General features: G+C 45.7%; 1 protein-coding gene across 1 annotated transcript in view; it reads left to right on the forward strand.

Annotated features, from left to right (window-relative positions):
* ZZEF1 (zinc finger ZZ-type and EF-hand domain containing 1) overlaps positions 1 to 17023 on the forward strand; it is a 1627273-nt gene that overhangs the window by 973924 nt on the left and 636326 nt on the right. The window lies entirely within an intron of this gene.

Raw genomic sequence — 17023 nt, forward strand, 5'->3', positions numbered from 1 at the left:
ACATATAACAGATCTTATGTTTTAAAGGCTCTGAGTATTTTAAAACATAGGCAGTCTGGTATTAACAGAAATATACCTATACTGTTTTCCCAAGACTATTTTTTTGTTTTCTGTTTTCCTGATTTATAGAGTGCACAATCACCCAAAAGGGCTCCCTGTTGCTAAGTAGAAAACTGACTTTGCTGGAACCAAGGCTTAAAGGTTGTCTGTAAAAAAAAGTTGATTTTTAATGCCTTGAGCAAGGCAAAGTAGTTGTTGACATGACCCAGAGAGGGAATTCCAGTCTCTGGTTGCCAGAAACAATAAGTAAACAGGGATTTTTGTACTCAGTAAATTGACATTGAATAGAACTTGAACATAAGTGAGCCATAACGGCTTGCACTTTAGATTGAAGAATCTTTATCATTGTTCAGAATCTCTCTTTTGTCAGTCTTAATTTTTAATGAATTCCTCCACATCGATACTGTCACCTCAGCTAGACAGAACATCAGATTGAGGTGAGGTAGGGGTTCAGAGGAGTCCATATAGATCAAAATGTATGTTTATCTGCGGAAATCATAATTGGAAAACCAAATGAATGAATATGAGCATCCCAGGGAGTGGCATATACATTAAACAGTGAAGGACTCAAAGAAGAGCTGTGGGGATCACCAGGAGTATCTGGAAGGAAAGAAGATCTGTGTGGAGGAAGATGGATAGCTTGGGAATGGTTGCATATATATGAGGTGATCCATTCCAAAGCCTTGTTGGTGATACCGACATTAGAGACCCAAAAGAATATCTTGTCAAACATCTTGTCAAGTGCGGCAAATGGATCAAGCCAGCAATGCCCCTCTGATTCACAATAACTCTGAGGTTGTCATGAATAGTGACTAAAGCTGTTTGAGTGCTATGGTGAGGACAGAAACCAGACTGATGAAGGTCGAGGATGTTATTGGCTTCCCAAGAAAGGCAACAGTTAATAGTGGATTTGCTTTTCCATAATTTTGATAGGTAAGGGTTGGGAAGAGATATGACAAAAGTTTCTAATGACTCCAGGATCCGTAGAAACTAATAGGATTTGTTCCCTGACTGAAGGTACTTTAGAGCTCAAGAGAGATAATTTACTTAACCCGATAGAAACATTTAGCCGCAGATTCCTTAACTTAGAATATGCTCCAAGCGCCAGTCTGGATCCAGAGATTTTTCAGCAGTACCTCTGTGCGTCAGGGGACGGCGTCGCATGGTTCTACCCTAACGTTGTCCACGTTTATGACATCAGTAGAGCCATATAAGTCCCTCCCGGCGCACTGACATCAGTTTTGTCTTGTCCGCGCTGCAATGCAGATCCAGGAGAAGAGGTTCCTCTGGCCTGTTTGTTTTTGGCCTTTCTGATGCCTTTTAGCATCCAGGATAAGTGTGCCGATGCCTTCGGGCTTTGTCTGTGACGGAACCGCATGCGATTCGGCACGCACCACGACTCCCAAGGAGTACGACGCCGGTCTGAAGCTGAAACTAAAGTCCCTACGGGAAAGTAAGATGAAGCTGTTATCGGCCTGGATGTCCTGTTCGGAGTCCCGGGGTCGTCGGTCACCTCCTCCAGCTGGGGCTTCGGTTTGGGGCAGGTCGTGGGATTGTGCCCGACGTTGCCACTCATCTCCCTCAGGTAAGCACAAGCGGAAGTCACGGAGGCCATCTGCCTCATGTAGCCGTGACGTCGGTGCCCGTTGCTCCCAGTCCTTACCAGATGCAGCCCTTCCGCAGTCGACCCCCGCCTACCCTCCGTTGCCTGGTTTTTGGGGCAACTAGGAACCAGATGGCAGCCTATTTCCAGGCTTTTCGGGCCATCTTTGAGCCGACCTCTCTCCCTGGCGTGCCTTCGGCCCTACAGAGTTGGTAGGGACTCTGATTGGGAGCTCGCCGGCGGATTCCTCCACTGCACAAATCAAGGACCCTGACTCCAGCTCCGGAGTCACGGCTGCGGCAGGAGCTGGCCTGGTGGGGCTTCCCGTTCAGACATCAAGCCACAGTCCGCCTCCAGCGTTAAGGGACAGCCTGGTGGTGCCCCCTGGAATAGCGTCTGCTGCGGCCGTAGCGGAGGACGTATCTCCAAGTCGGCGCCGTCCCACACCGCAATCTCCTATCGTGGTGGATGTCTGGTTGCTGCCATTCCGTTGCCGATTGATGGAGCCTCCTTCGACGTTTGTCGGCGTCAATGCAGCACCATCTCGACGTCTTTTGATGCCAGAGATGTCCTTTGCTCCTCCTTTTCACATAGAGGACGAGGCCCCTTCCCCAGTATTGATTGACCATTCTGCAGAGCATGTTGATTGGGAGCACTTGCAGGCACTTGGGCAACCTCGGACTGAAGGACCATTGGTTTTTGATGGACTGGTTAGCTTGCAACCGTTCCCTAACTATGATTTGCTGTCACCCCCTGGAAAGGTGACAGTCTGGTGCAGCGTTTGCAAAGGCTGTTGGCAAAGCTGCTGATATTTTGTAGTTCCAGCCTCCTTCTATTTCTTTGCCCTCAGATCCATTGTTGGATTTGCTCCACTAGGGCAACGCGGAGGGTTTGCACTTGCTGCCTTTTTTGTGCCTCCTTGTATGACATTTTTCTAGGGACCTAGGCGAGGCCCTCGTCGGGTGACTCGGTGAACCGTTCTATCGCACATAGTCACCACCCGGCTCCAGATGACCCAGTCTGTTTGTCTGTGCACCGTAGGGTTCAATAGCTAGTCGTCCAGACAGTCTCCGCTTCACTGCCTTTGTCCTCTGCTCCGATCCTTCCACCCACTAGGGAGTCTCGATGGTTGGAGACATGTGGTCGGCAAATGTTTGCGTCCACGTTCTGCGTGTTTACACGGGATACATTTGCCCTCTGGGACTTGGTGGAACCCTTCCTTCCCTCCCTCCCTGCCGGAAGGCCTCCGGGCTGACCTGGCTTGGATACTCCAGTATGGTTGTGAGCTGGCTCAGTTTTCAATTCAGTCCGCCATGGACACTTCTGATTCCGTGGGTCAGGCGATGCCCCGTCAGTTACGCTGCATCGCCATGCTTGGCTGCGTGATGGCAGTTTTCCTGAAAATGTTCATTGAACGTCATGGCAGTTTTCCTGAAAATGTTCATTGAACGTCTTCTGAACTTTCCCTTTGATGGAGCCCTTCCTTTCGACAGTCATGCTGACTCAGTAGGTCAGCGTCTCATGTCTGGTTTGCAGTGAATGAAATTGTTTTTAGTCCCTTGTTGCGGACTTATTGTCTTGATTTTCTTTGGTTGCAGTATTGTTATTGCTTTTCTCCGGTGTCGTCGCTGGGTTCAAGCTATTATTTCCCAGTCAGACCGTACAGCTTAACAGCTGTTTCTGCCTTTATTTGCGATTGCTCTGTCTAGGAGCTAGTCTCAAGAGGTACCCCTTTTATATGAACCTGACATACCTTATGTGAGGTATTTGTTGGTTATTGTATAGCCATTCTAACTTACCACTGCTCCAGGGAGAGTTTTTCTTAAGTGGTGCACGTCCTTCCTGAGGATGCGATGAGGTCCTCTTAGGATAGTTATTAATCTCCTCTCTGGGGAGTTTTTGTCACTCCACTTGCTGTTGTGGAATTTCTTCTCTGGACATGCCCACAAGAGTTTCCATGTTTCCTTTAGTCAGTAGTTCTCTCCTGCCTCTGCAATTTCCTCTCCAGACTATTGTTGGCTTACATCCTGTCTGGCTTGTTATGACGTGCTCATGCATGCTCCCTTTTTTCTTACCCATGATTATCTTTCAAACGTTCCGCTGTTTTTTTTCCACCAATTTGCCTCTGTTGGCTGTCTTTGCCACAAGCCAGTGTCTCTTGTGGGCATGTTGGTCTGTTACGCTTCAGGAACAGTTTCTTCTCTGTTTTCAGGTCTGCCACGGTGTGTTAAAACCCACTGGGTGCGTTCACGGGCGCACAATACTTGCTAATCCAACTTGTGCCACAGCATTGCCTTTGTTGATTTTTGTGGCATTGTCTATTCCTTCCCTCTGGTGTTGGACGTGCTTCTGTCCTTAGCCTTCTCCTCATGGCTCTGACCCTATCTGTTTCTGTCCTTGGCGTTCCCTCATGGCTCAGACCCTGTCTGGTTTTTCCCTGGAAGGCAGTTGGTTCTACGCCGGACGCGAGGTTGGTGCACATTGTGCCCCATTTTTCTTACGCACTTCCCAGACAAGGGCTCAGGTCTCTCTGCTCAAAGCCTCTGCCAGATATTATCCTTAAGAGACTCTCTATCAGGGATGTTCTTTGTACCTTTGTACACATGTATCGCGTTAGTGATAAGTTCCTTACCTTAGAATATCCCCAGGCGCCAGATTGGATCTGGAAAGTTTTGCTTAGCAGTACCCCTGCGCGTCAGTAAGTGGTCCCGTGAGGTTCCGAGTCCGTCGCTGGCGACGTATACGCCGAGAAGACGTCACGGAGACTACTTAGGCGCCACCCATGCGCTCTGACGTCAGTTCTTTCTTTTTCCGCACCGTAAGCGCAGATCCGGATTGAGCATGTACCTCAGTCATTTTTTGACTACTTTTTGAGACTTTTTGTCTCCTTCTATTGTCTCCTGGTGCACGTAGGGATGCCCGGCTTTAAGTCTTGTGGGTCGTGCCGCCGTAACATGTCGGTGGAGGACTCCCACGGTGTGTGCCTCTACTGCCTAGAGACCGACCATGACTCCCGGGACTGTCGAGCCGTGGCCCCGAAAGCCTTGCGGGAGTGACGCTGGAAGTTGCTGGAGGTCCAGCACTCCTCTCACTACCGCTCCGGATCTAGGGGCCATTCATGGGACCGGAGCCGTCGCTCCTCGGGCTCTAAGTTTTCGCCTTCAGATTCTGGTAAACGACGCCATAAAAAGAAGTCAAAGAAGCGTGTTCGCTCTCGGACGTCCCCCTATCGCTCCTCGGAGACAGACGAGGGGGACAGGGGCCCTGCGACACCTCCGGAGCCTGGGAGTCCCGCAGCCTACATGCCATTCCCCGGTCCGTCTGTGACTCCCGAACAGATGCAAGAGTTTCTTGCTGCCTGGACCGCCTTTTTACGCCTTGGGCTCCTGCCGGCGCGCCAGGTGGCCCCGCGATCCCGTGTCCAGATACTGTTGGCCCGGCGGCACCGTCACCGGCGCCAGTCCGGCGCCACAGGATCCATTGCCGTCGGCTCCGGCACATCAAGGGTCAGCGCTGCTGGCTCCGGCCCCGGCGCAGCCCTTGCCTCCAGCCCCGGCACGCCTGGCTCTGCCACAGGCGCTGCACTGGGTGCCGTTTATCCCACCCCTGCCCCAGTTCTCCGACCATTTAGTTCCGACCTGGGATCCGCATTGGGATAAGGCTCCGGCATGGCCCCTGCCGGTGCCGTTCTCGGCGCCGTTCCTGACGCCGCTTGCCCCCTCTCCGAGGAGGACTGGGACGGCTCCGAGGACCCCCTTGCATGGCAGTGTGACTCCGAGCCGGATTGGGTAGACGACCTTCAAGATGCGGGCGAACTTGATGTGTCGTCTGACCTAGGGTTTGCCTCCCCTCCTCCTACTATGGAGGAGGGTGCTTCTTATACTGTGGTGCTGCGTAGGGCTGCGGAGGCTCTCCATCTCGACCTCCCTATGGTGGCCCTTAAGAACAACCTACTTACGGAGGTGCTCCAGATGGCGTCTACGTCGTCGGAGCCGCTGCTCCCTTTCAGTGAGGCCCTCACCAAAGATAATTTCACTCTGTCCTCTTTGTTTGGGATTTGCTGTTATACGGGTCTTTCATTAGATGACTGACTCAAATATTTGACTATCATCAAAAAAGTTGAGAAAGATGTATATGTGCTTTGGAATAATTATTTTAGGCACCCACCAGAACCATTGTTTATAATAAACTCTAATGAAACCACATCTATGGTTGCCATGATGTACTCCGGGTTCCATGCTGTTCCGTTAAAATTCGTAAAAAATCTCCAGTATCACGTATGTAGGAGCTCAAGTTTTGTGCAATCAGGGCTAGGAAATGATCAACATATTTCGATATTGTCTCGTAGAGGGAATTGCATGAGGAAACAATCGGTCTGCCAGGTAGATTCGTTAGGGACTTGTGTATTTTGGGCAAAAAATATATTACTGGAATTGTTGGTAACTCATTTGTCAAAAATTAAAATTCATCCAAATCGATCAGATTCTTTTCAAGCCAGGCTCTTAGTTTGATGTTCAAGTCTATTGTCATGTCATTGATTGGATTGTTTTGAAGCTTCGTACATTTAGAGGTGTCGTTTAATTGCCTGTATGCTTCTCCTTTATATGCCTATATGTCCTGCAGGATAATATTTCCGACCTTATCCGCGGGTTTAATTATCAGTGTCTTGTTTTCCATTAATGATTTTAAAGCTTCTCTTTCTCTGCATGTAAGGTTTTTCTTTCAATTTGGATGTGTGATCTTTTCCAATTTATCTAGTTCATCAGGTATTGCCTCTGAAAAAGGTCACATTTATTTCCAGGTGACATAGCTGGACAAAATCTTGACTTTTTCTTAAGTCATGTAGGGGGAGTGTTTGTTAGTTTTAACTGATAAGTCTTGGAGGATTTCTTGTTCAGTGATTTCTCCTTCGTCCAGATTGAACATCAGTTCAAACATGCTCTGTAGATCTGGTATTTGATCGATCGTCAGCTCAGTGGTCTCATTTTCTATATTTTCATTATTTTCAGATATTTGAATTCCATTTTCCACAGACTTTTTGTTGCATGTACCTTTGCAAGTTTTAATTTTCTCACATATTTGTATAAATCTATTTTGGTCTTGGTGTAATCGAAGTGATGTTCCAGGCAAAAGGAGAGTCCCATGTTTAATAACGTGGTTTCCTCTTCTGTTAATTTATGATTTGATAAATTCACAATTAGGTTTTCCGCCATTACTTTTTCAAACTGCATAGGGGATATTTTCTTCTTCCGTTTCCCTCGTCTTGTCTTTCTTGATTTTGTGAGACTTCCAGGTCCCCTCTGCCTCTGCCTTGTCTCCGTTATTTGCCTCTCCCCCTTCCTCTCTGTATTGATTGATTGATATGCATTGTTAGACCTGGCATCTTTGGCGTGGTTTCCCCCTATCTTTTTGCCTCCAACTCCTGTATTTTTATGCTATGCTGGATTTCGTTTTTGCTGGTTTAGATGCTTTGGGCACTTTGCCACTGCTATTCAGTGTCAAAGTGCAAGTTCTCCCTGTGTAAATCGTTATTATTAGTGGTCATCCATGATTGGCATATTTGTGTCACCAAGAAGTCCCTAGTAAAGTGCACTGAGTGTGCCAGGGCTGGTGATAACAGATGCTACTAGTGGGCCTGGAGCACTGATTGTGCCACCCACATGTCATAAATCACAGTGGGCGTGTGCTCATGACAGCCGGGAGCCATCAAAATTCCGCCCACTGATTAATTCTCTCGCACAGGCTGGGGATTAACCCCACATGGGCGGAGCGGCAACGTTCTGACGGCTCCCGGCCGTCATGAGCACACGCCTACCGTGACTCATGACGGCCGGGAGCTGTCATGAAAACCGAAGGAGTTAAATTACAACTAGAGCACCATTCACCCATGAAGAAGAAACCATCCTTGTGGTTAGGCCTCTGTTGTTAGAGACATTGCACCCTTTCCTCAACCTCACCACTCCATTAGTTCTAATGTCTTTATTTAGAGGTTAGGGGTGTAGGAACTTGCTCTCCCTCGCCTCCTTTATAGTCAAGGAAGCTCATGGTTTCTGATGGCTAAGGCAGTTGAGAGAATCGTCTAACACAGAGTTATCAGATGACACCGGTGCTCACTTCACTCTATTAAGGTAAGGTGGCCATCACTGATTTTCATTGTCCCATTCACCTGGCAAAGCATTACGGCCCGAAGCAAAAACAATCAAACAGAGTTTCCCTCATACAGACAGGACAACCAGAGCTACTCACATTATTAACAGGAAATTGAAGATGTTCTGTTCCCTCTTAGACAGTGTTCAATATGTTCTACTTTGTGATAAAGCTTTAGGCTCTGGTCTATACTGTGTCTTGTCAGCATTCTATTTCTGTGGATTTTGTTTGTTCAGAGTTGTGCCCTCCCAGTTAAATGTGTATGTATATATTTTCATAAATGTATGGATAGAAAGACTTTGCGTAGCTCTAAGAACAAGATATTTAACATAGTGACTGCTTGCCCTAAGTCGCACGTTCTCCAAATATTCCACCTCCCAATCTTCTTTTATTTTCTCAAATTTATGTCAAACCAGAGTGGGGATCTGGAAGCGGCAGGCGTTAATGGGGGAGGACGTTCAGGTCCTGAACCCGGGCACCCTTCAATATCCCTAAACTTAAAATGTCATCTTATTTTGTCCTTATGACAGTATTATAACCAAATTGTTTAGACATCCTACAAGTTTGAAAAAAGAGAGATCGAAAACTACTAGTAATAGAGCCACTGTGGTGATTAACATTTACGTTATTAGGTTCACAGCACACTCAAGGATAGTGTACACGCTGTATGATGGTATGGATCATTTTGAAAATCCTATTTATAAATTATTTCAACCTATCAAGGCTAATTGTGATCTAACTAATCCTATAGAATTTGTATTTTTTAGATATTCTTATTACATCCCCAATACTCATTAATGCTACCATTAAATCTTCTGATACCTACTGGTGACTTTAATCTCTTATGCAAAATGTTTTTATCCTTCACATTGAGGGTTGACTTTCATTATTCTCTTTATACCAAGAAGGTTGGTAGCTCAGGCCAGTGCTGCCCAACAGCAGTTGCAGACCTAATATTTTCACCCTTGTTTAGAGCTCCCTGGATGGAAGAATCCCTGAGCAGTAGTCATTATATCTAGAGAATAATGGGTGTCAGCAATTCTTAAATTGCGTTACACTTTGAAGTGGTTACTCCCTTCTGCCCATATATAAAGGCCAATATCCATTGCGTATCAGAAACTTTTCTTTAGAGGAGGTGTAGTGGCTTCTCCAATGTCCTGAAGATATTCTCAGCTTTATCTCTTTACAGTGGCAAATAATTAAAAATTCCAGAGATGGTATCTTTCTCACAGAGCGCTAAGATCAGCTAAGGTGCTGGTTAGCAGTAGGGATGAAGGCATGGGGTAACATAACATGTGTATTTGTAAAGCGTATGTTCACCCCGAGGTATCTTGCCGCTGAATAACAGATGTTTATTGTTACCCAACTCAATAGTACTTATTTTATCAACCCCACAGGGATGAAAGGCTGAGTGGAGCTGCTGGGATTCAAACCTGTGACCATGAGGTCGAACACAGGCTCCTGCAGTGAACGCATTAGTCCACTGAGCCAGACCCGGGTACACTGTCCTCTCAACAAAGGGAGCCAAGTAATTAAATTCCCATCTTAATTATATATGGGGCAAGGCACCCCTTTTGAGGTTTAAACTAATACCAAAGACCTGGTTAAATGCTCCATAATCTTGATTGAATTCTAGCCATTTTGCATTGCCAGCATTTGGTAACCATGGAACCACAATGATACTTTGCTCTGTAAATGATATTATGTAACACATGAGTGCCATTGCTTGTCATCCATACTATCTGACTATTACAAAATAGATCACTGCCTCACCAGTTATGGATATCACAAGTTATTCACCAGCTAATTTTGAAGGGAAAGCTGATGCATGCAAAATGTAGTTTCATGCTTGAGGAGTATTGAAATTCAGTGTATAACTTGGTGAGAGACTTGAAAAGGGATGGGTAGCAGTCTAAAGGATAAAATATTATTAAGGTCAAACTGCTTGCCAGGTTTTCTTTTTGTCCATAGCAGCTACTATGAGCTTGTTTCCAGTAATTATAACATTATCGTCCCTCCTGTGTTTTTTAAAAAGCTGTTAATGTTCCTTTCTGATGGATACTTCTAACCATAGATTCCTCACCTTTTGAATATCCTAGGCACCAGAATGGGTCGGCAAAATTCAAAGCAGTGCTCCTGAGTGCCTGCAAGTGTTGTCGTGAGTCCCCGCGTTGACGACATTCCGCTTCATAAGTGACGAACGGAGCTGCATATAAGCACCACCCTTATGCGCTGATGGCAGTTCCTTACTTTCTGAGCCTTCAAACACGGATGCAGAGCTCTGCTCCTCCTTTTTATTCACTTGTGAAGAGAAATGTCTTCGTCCAAAATCTTTTTTCCATTTCAAAGGCATGTCACCCCCTAAGACAACAGAGTTTAAATGTCACAAACTACTAACTGTGACAGATCCTCACGAGGTGTGCCTTTGGTGGTTGAGGGTTCATCGAATAACTTCAAGGCCTGCAGCTACTATGCCCAGATGAACTCGAAAGTCGTCCCAGATTACGGGACAAAACCTTACATTGCAAAACACAGGAAGGCTCTGCATAGGTTCTGCTCCTATTTGATGTTGAGAGTGCATGCCCACTCACGGTACCATTCCCAAGGCCAATCTTTCTCGCAGTCAAAGCCTTTGAGTAAGTAAAATAAGAAACACAAGAGGTTCATGCATGACACAGCCCCTTACCTGCCACTCCTCTGGAAAATGCACAAGAACATCATTGTGCTTCTCGTTCTCGCTTCCGATGCACAGAGGAGCTCATTCCATTGCTGGCCCCAAAGCACCCAAAGTTTCCGGGCCCTTTTCGACCTTGTAGCAAGTTGAAGCTTTTCTAGAGGCTACACTATGCTTCTCTGGCACTCTTCCGATTCCCTATGGCGTGCTTACAGACCCCGATAATTGGCAGGGCCCTCCAGTTGGGTTACCACCCATGTGTTTACCCATGGTGCCATCTGGCCCTCTTGAGCCTATCGACATTTGTGCCAGCTCCTTGTTCATAGACTCCGGCACCAATACACCGGCACTGATTCCAAGTCAGCTTCCATTTGACCACATGCAGATTTTTCACTTCCATAGCCCACACTGAACATATCGGACTCAGGAAAGATGCCACTACCACGCAGCTGGGCACATACGTTGTATTGACTTGCTGGCTCAGACTCTGATAAAAGCCAGTCTTGTGGAGATTACAATGGAGGGTATAGAGAAGAACTTTGTCCTTCATATGTTGAATTACAGGAGGGCAGTGCACTAAACGCTCTCTCCTAACCCAGCATTGGTTCTCCCCTTCCTCCACTACTCTTAACCCTGTTGTAGCAGCAACTGAGGAAAGTACCTCTTTCCCCATAGTAAAACGAAGGACTGATGAAGTCCTTGACTTTCACCTCCCCATTATGGAGGTTATAACAAACATCCTCACAGTGATCTCTGCTACGGAGGTTAAAACAAATCTCCTTGCAGAGGTCATCCAGCCTGGTCAGGCATCAACTCTTTTACATTTAAAGGAAGCCCTTAGAGGCATGCTCTTGGGCACTTGGACTAAGCCATGCTCTGGCCACCAGTCAACTGACAAGTCAGCCGTAGACCTACTTCAGGCGACCCAGATTTATTGACCTAGCATTCAACACCTGAAAGCTTGGTCCACGAGCAGGTTTCCACCAGTAAAGTAAACCCTAATTCTTTTCCAACCACTACCCATAATAGGAAGTCAAAACGAGTAGATAGTTTTGGCCAGTGTATGTTCTCCTCAGGCAGTCTTGCCTTGAGGTCAGGTATTGCGAGCTGCCTACTAGGTAGTTACATCCACACCCTATCTGATATGGTGGGTGAGACCCCACCTTCGGTCCCAGAAGACCTATGTCCTTCACTAGCCCGAATCATTCAAGATGGTTGGAATTTGTCCAAATTCGATGTCCGCTCAGAACTAGATGCCACAGAGTGTCTGGGCAGGGCTATGGGAGCTAGCGAAGTACTTTTGCAACACACATGATTGAGGTCCACCGGATTCTCTGGACCATCAAGGTGTCCTTAGTGGACATGCCTTTAAACAGCTTTCTCCATTTTGGAACGTTTTAAGGAAAGCTGAGTTACATCACATTCTCTGGGTTTCTCAGCTCTAGATCAAAATCCGCACTTGACAGCACCAGCCACCGCCACCTGCCCAACAGGCTTCCCAACCCTTTCTAGGTCGGGCTTTGGGTCCTGCTGACAAAGGTCTGGCAGCCATGGACAGCATTTCTTTATTCTACTCCTCCAGCAACAACTGCAAAATCTCTTTAGTGCCCTTTGCGTCACATAGCTGTCCAAGGAGGGCAGGAATAGCCACTTCCTGCAGAGGTGGCAGAAAATCAATTCTGACAAATAGGTTCTACAGCAGGCTTCTTCAACGAGTTGCTTGTGAGCTACTGGTAGTTCTCCAGCTACCTGTAAGTAGCTCTCCTATGTACAGCCCAGCTTTCTAAGTTAGAAGCTTATGCTTGGTTGAATTAATCGATAAATAACAACATTAAAAATGTGTATTTTGAACGAAAATGTGTCTTTTCAGATTTTATAAGCTGATGTTTGGAGGAAAACTGTTGAATTTTCAAAATGTATTTAAATCTGATATTTAAGTGATAAATCATGAGATGGTGGGAGACTGATTACTATTACCTTGATGCAGTGGGCACTGCAGCTGTGGTTGTTATGTATTACTCATGTAAAGGCATTTCAAATTAACAAAGCCTCCTGATGCACTGATGTGGTCACTGCAGGTAATCCTACCTACAATGTCCATTAACTTAATCTTGTCTTATGTTGTCCCAATTACAACCCTAATACTAATAGCTCGGGATGATTTTCAATGAACAAAAGTAGTTCTCATTACTGAAAAGGTTGGAGACCCCTGTTCTACAGATTGTCCAACAGAGCTACATCTTGCCTTTCCTTTTTGAACTGCCACCTACAGTGGATTGCCTGTCGGAGGATCTCCTGATCATCTTATGCCAGGAAGTGCAAGCTCATTTGGCCAAAGGAACCATAAAGAGAGTTCCAGCATTAGAAGTGGGGACTGGCTGCTACTCCAGTTACTTCCTTATACTGAGGAAGGGTGTATGCTTCCATCCTATTCTAGACCTTCAACCTCTCAAGATGCTCATTTTGGCTCAGGTTCCCTCTGCCCTGGATCCTGGAGACTGGATGTGGCATTGAACCTGTAGGTTTTTTGTTCACAACCCTGTCTGCAGGCCCACATGTGCTACAGGTGGTCCAGGGTGAGTCACAAGCCCTTTCAGTTTGTTCTGCTCCCTTTAGACCTCACCAATGCCCCTTAAATTTTCATGAAGGTAATGGCAGTGCCCATTTGAGAAGTTCAGCAGTACCAGTCTTCCCCTATTTCGATCACAGGCTATTGAAGTCAGGCTCACCACAGACCGTAGCAGACCAGCTCCCAAGAACAGGAGACTAATATCGTTTAGGTTCTCAGTCAACCTGCAGAAATCACACATGACTCCTTTGCAGAGAATCCCTTTTATCAGAGCCATAATAAATACCTTGTGCTTTCAAGATTTTCCTCCAGACCAGTGAACATTTGGGCTGTGATCCTGATATTTCAACCTCGGTCCTAGGGCTCAGTTAGAATGGCTCTGAGGTCTCTGGGCCTAATAACACTCTGCATCCTACTCACAATCATGGATGGCACAGGCGACCGTTGCAGTGGGACTTGAAGTCTCAATTTGTCCAACACCAAGGAAACTTATTGTATCATGTCGGAGGAGACTGCAAAATATCTGCAGTGGTGGTGCTCGCCCGCAATTGGACCAGTGACAGACCACTCTATCTACCCCACCCAGGGCTGAAGGTGGTGATGGCTCGTCCGTACTGGGTTGGGGAGGCCATCTGGAAGAGGTGGAGTTCACAAGATCTTGACCTTGAAGGCCTTCCTGCTCACCATCAAAAGGGAGTGAGGTGAGGGGGGCAGGGTCTCCTAAACACCACCACCATGTGGTACTGCAACAGAAGGCCAACGGCTCTATGCCCCTAGAGCTGGCTGGAATCTTACAACAGTGGAGACAGCCCTTGCTATAGATCTGTTAATACTAAATCAGGATCTCCTCAGAAGTCCTTCTCCGCAAATATTTTGCACTTGGCGTCCAGTACGGTCTCTCGTCCACTAACGACAATTGTAAGCATGGCATTAAGACTGGGTACTATTCGCAACTGCGGAACACCCTTTACACAAGAAGCCGAATCTAGATCCTAGTGATCTGAAGAATTATCAGCCTATTTCTCTGTGTCCGGTCCCAGCGAAGTTCATGGAGAAACACCTCTTGACCAAACCCTGGTGGGATTTGTGGAGGAGCAGGGTCTGTTGGATGGGTCGCAACACAGCTTCCTTTGGAACCATGCAACAGAAACAGCTCTGATATTGGCTACAGAAAGCAACAGACCCCTTGTTGGCGTAGGGCAGGCCACTGTCCTGATCCTGTTGAATCTCTGCGGCCTTCAATACCATCTCCCCTACCCTGCTGATAAAGCGTTTGCAGGAACTGGGAATGAAAAATACAGCTTTGAATCAGTTATCCTCTTTCCTTACGGATAGATCTCAAATCGTGGTAGTGTACCAGTTCCTGTCGGAGACATTTTTGCTGCCATGTGTGGTCCCCCAGGGCTTTTGAGCCCCACGTTATTCATTCTTTACGTGTGCCCTCTGGTCAAACTTGTCTGCTCCTTCGAGCTAAAGGCAGTATCATATGCCAATGATTATTGTGTAATGACCTGAAACTAAATGGAGAGAAGACAGGGGTACTTCTCTTGGAGGTCCTACCTCAATTTGGAATAGCGTCTGTCCTCCAATCTGGCTTCCACTGCAGGAGGCCCTTCTGTCTCAGCCGCAAGGTAGGATCTTTCTCCTGTGCCTGCACAATCTGCACCTCCATGTGTGAAGTTTCATCAGCGGCAATCGAGTTCTTTTGACCTCCCTCCTGAGGTCATCAATGTCACCCTAGTGGCCGGGCACCCTTCCATGCAATCTATATATGCAGGGTTCTGGGACAAGTTTGTGGCATTTTCTGGTATCCGGCAATTAGACCTCTTACAAGCTCAACAGCTGAATGTGTTGTTGCTTGCTTTGTTTTTTGTCCCAGCAAGGCCTTGCTATGGGTGCAGTTAAAGGTTACCTGTTGGCTCTTTCACCCATTTTACGGACCAGGCGTCCTTGTTCAAATCACAAGTGGTGATGTGTTTTTTAAAAGGTTTGCAACATTTGTTTCCACCAACACCCTTTCTGATTGGTACCCTTTTTTGAACCAAGACATAGTTGTTTATTGCATCTACTCACCTAGAATATGGTCTTCCAGGTGGCAATAACATTTGCATATCAGATTACTGAACTTTAGGCCCTGTCTGTTCAGCTTTCTTACACCCCTTTTTTCCCCAGACAAATTGGTGCAAAGGACTTGAGTGGTGTTCCTGTCCAAGGTGTTGATGCCTGTTTGTCGGCTAAGCGAATCTTCTTTGCTTCTCCCCATCCCCCGAAAGAGGAAGACACTCTTGTACATTGATCGTACCATGAAACGTCAGTGACAATCAGAGCTCTGAGGGGGTTTCTGCTGCAAAGAAGGGTAAGGCAATACACATTCATACCATCTCTCGATGGACTGTTCTCTGTATCAATATCTGCTAGGCATTGGCCATAAAGCATCCTCAAGAAGGTTGGTGGGTCACTTCACTGGGGCCAAGGTGGCTACCACGGTGTTGGCACATAGAGTGCCTGTCCTTGAAATTTGTGAGGCAGCTATTTAAGCTTTGGTGCCCACGTTCACAAAGCCTTATTGCCTTGATAGTCCGTTCTGTTGAGATGGGTAGTTTTTTTCCCCTAGGCCTTGTAGGGCTGCGGATGAATTAATGAAAGAAACTGATGTCGGTGTGTATGGGCAGCACTTTTATGCAACTCAATTACTTGGAGAGTCAACATGGAATTGCATGGTGCCACCTGCTAGTGCACAGAAGCACTACATTGAATTTTCCAGATACAGTCTGGCCCCGGGGATATTCACAAAGTGAGGAATCTGTACTAAGATAGACTATCCAGTTGAAAGGGTGGTACTGAAGGTAAGTAACTTGTTCTTTAAAACAGTTGTCTATTGTTTGCAGGTGCCTCTTATTTTTGGACTATATTATACATTTTTTTCTTATGCTGTTTGGTACTTTATTCGTTCATAAAGTGATGTTATACACTGTCCATACTATCAGGGGAAATTGCTTAATATGGTGCCAAAACCAACTGACGGTAATGGCTTTTTGTTTAATGATTTTTATTACGTTTTCAGAAAAAGAACATATAATAATTAAATGAACGCATTATAAATAAACTACAATGATTAATTTAAAGAAAGAAATATGAGCAAATAATTCAAAATAGAAGATAAAAAAGAGGTAAGAAAACAGACAGAGCAAAAAGAGAGAAAAGGAAAGGAGATATGAAGGAGAGGAAGAAAAGAAAAAGGAAATAAAGTTTTAGGACATTGGGAAAGAGTGAGAAATTAAGATGCAGGTGCATAACAAGAAAGATGGGAAGGGTAGCCAAAGCAGGTCAGATTTGATTTTCTGAGTAAGAGTAAAAACAGTATTAATTCTGTGTTCATCACAGATAAAATTCCACCAGGTTAATAATGATAAGTTAGAAATATCTTTCCAACAGGACAAAATCACTTTAAATGCTATAGCAATAAATAAATCAAACAACAGAGTAATAGGATTGGAAACATCAAAATCAGGTGAGGAGGAACCCAGAAAAACATTTTGTATTGTTAATGGAATATTACATTGAAATATTATCATGCTTTTAGACCAAATAGATTGGCAAAACTTTAATACATTCGAACAATCATAAAGTTGATAAACTAAAGTCCCAGTAGATTCTGTACAGGACCAACAGAGGGATGGGGAGGTAGGGGAAAACTTGGATATATGAACAGGGGTGATCCCCGTTCTACTATAAATGAAATAAAGGGGTTGAGTAATACATGCAGCAACAGAAGTTTTAAATAGCTTGAGCCATAATTTATCCCAAGAAGAAATGGGGAGTAACATAGATAAGTCTGTTTCCCAGAGTAATTCAACATGAGATTTAGGTTGTTCATTATCACGAGAAAATAACAGCTTATAAATAAAAGCTGCCTAAGGCGTATGATCTTGGGAAACATTACATAACTGTGGGGGTGACGTAAGTAATG

Source organism: Lissotriton helveticus, chromosome 3_1 (assembly GCF_964261635.1).
Source record: "Lissotriton helveticus chromosome 3_1, aLisHel1.1, whole genome shotgun sequence".
Taxonomy (NCBI): domain Eukaryota; kingdom Metazoa; phylum Chordata; class Amphibia; order Caudata; family Salamandridae; genus Lissotriton; species Lissotriton helveticus.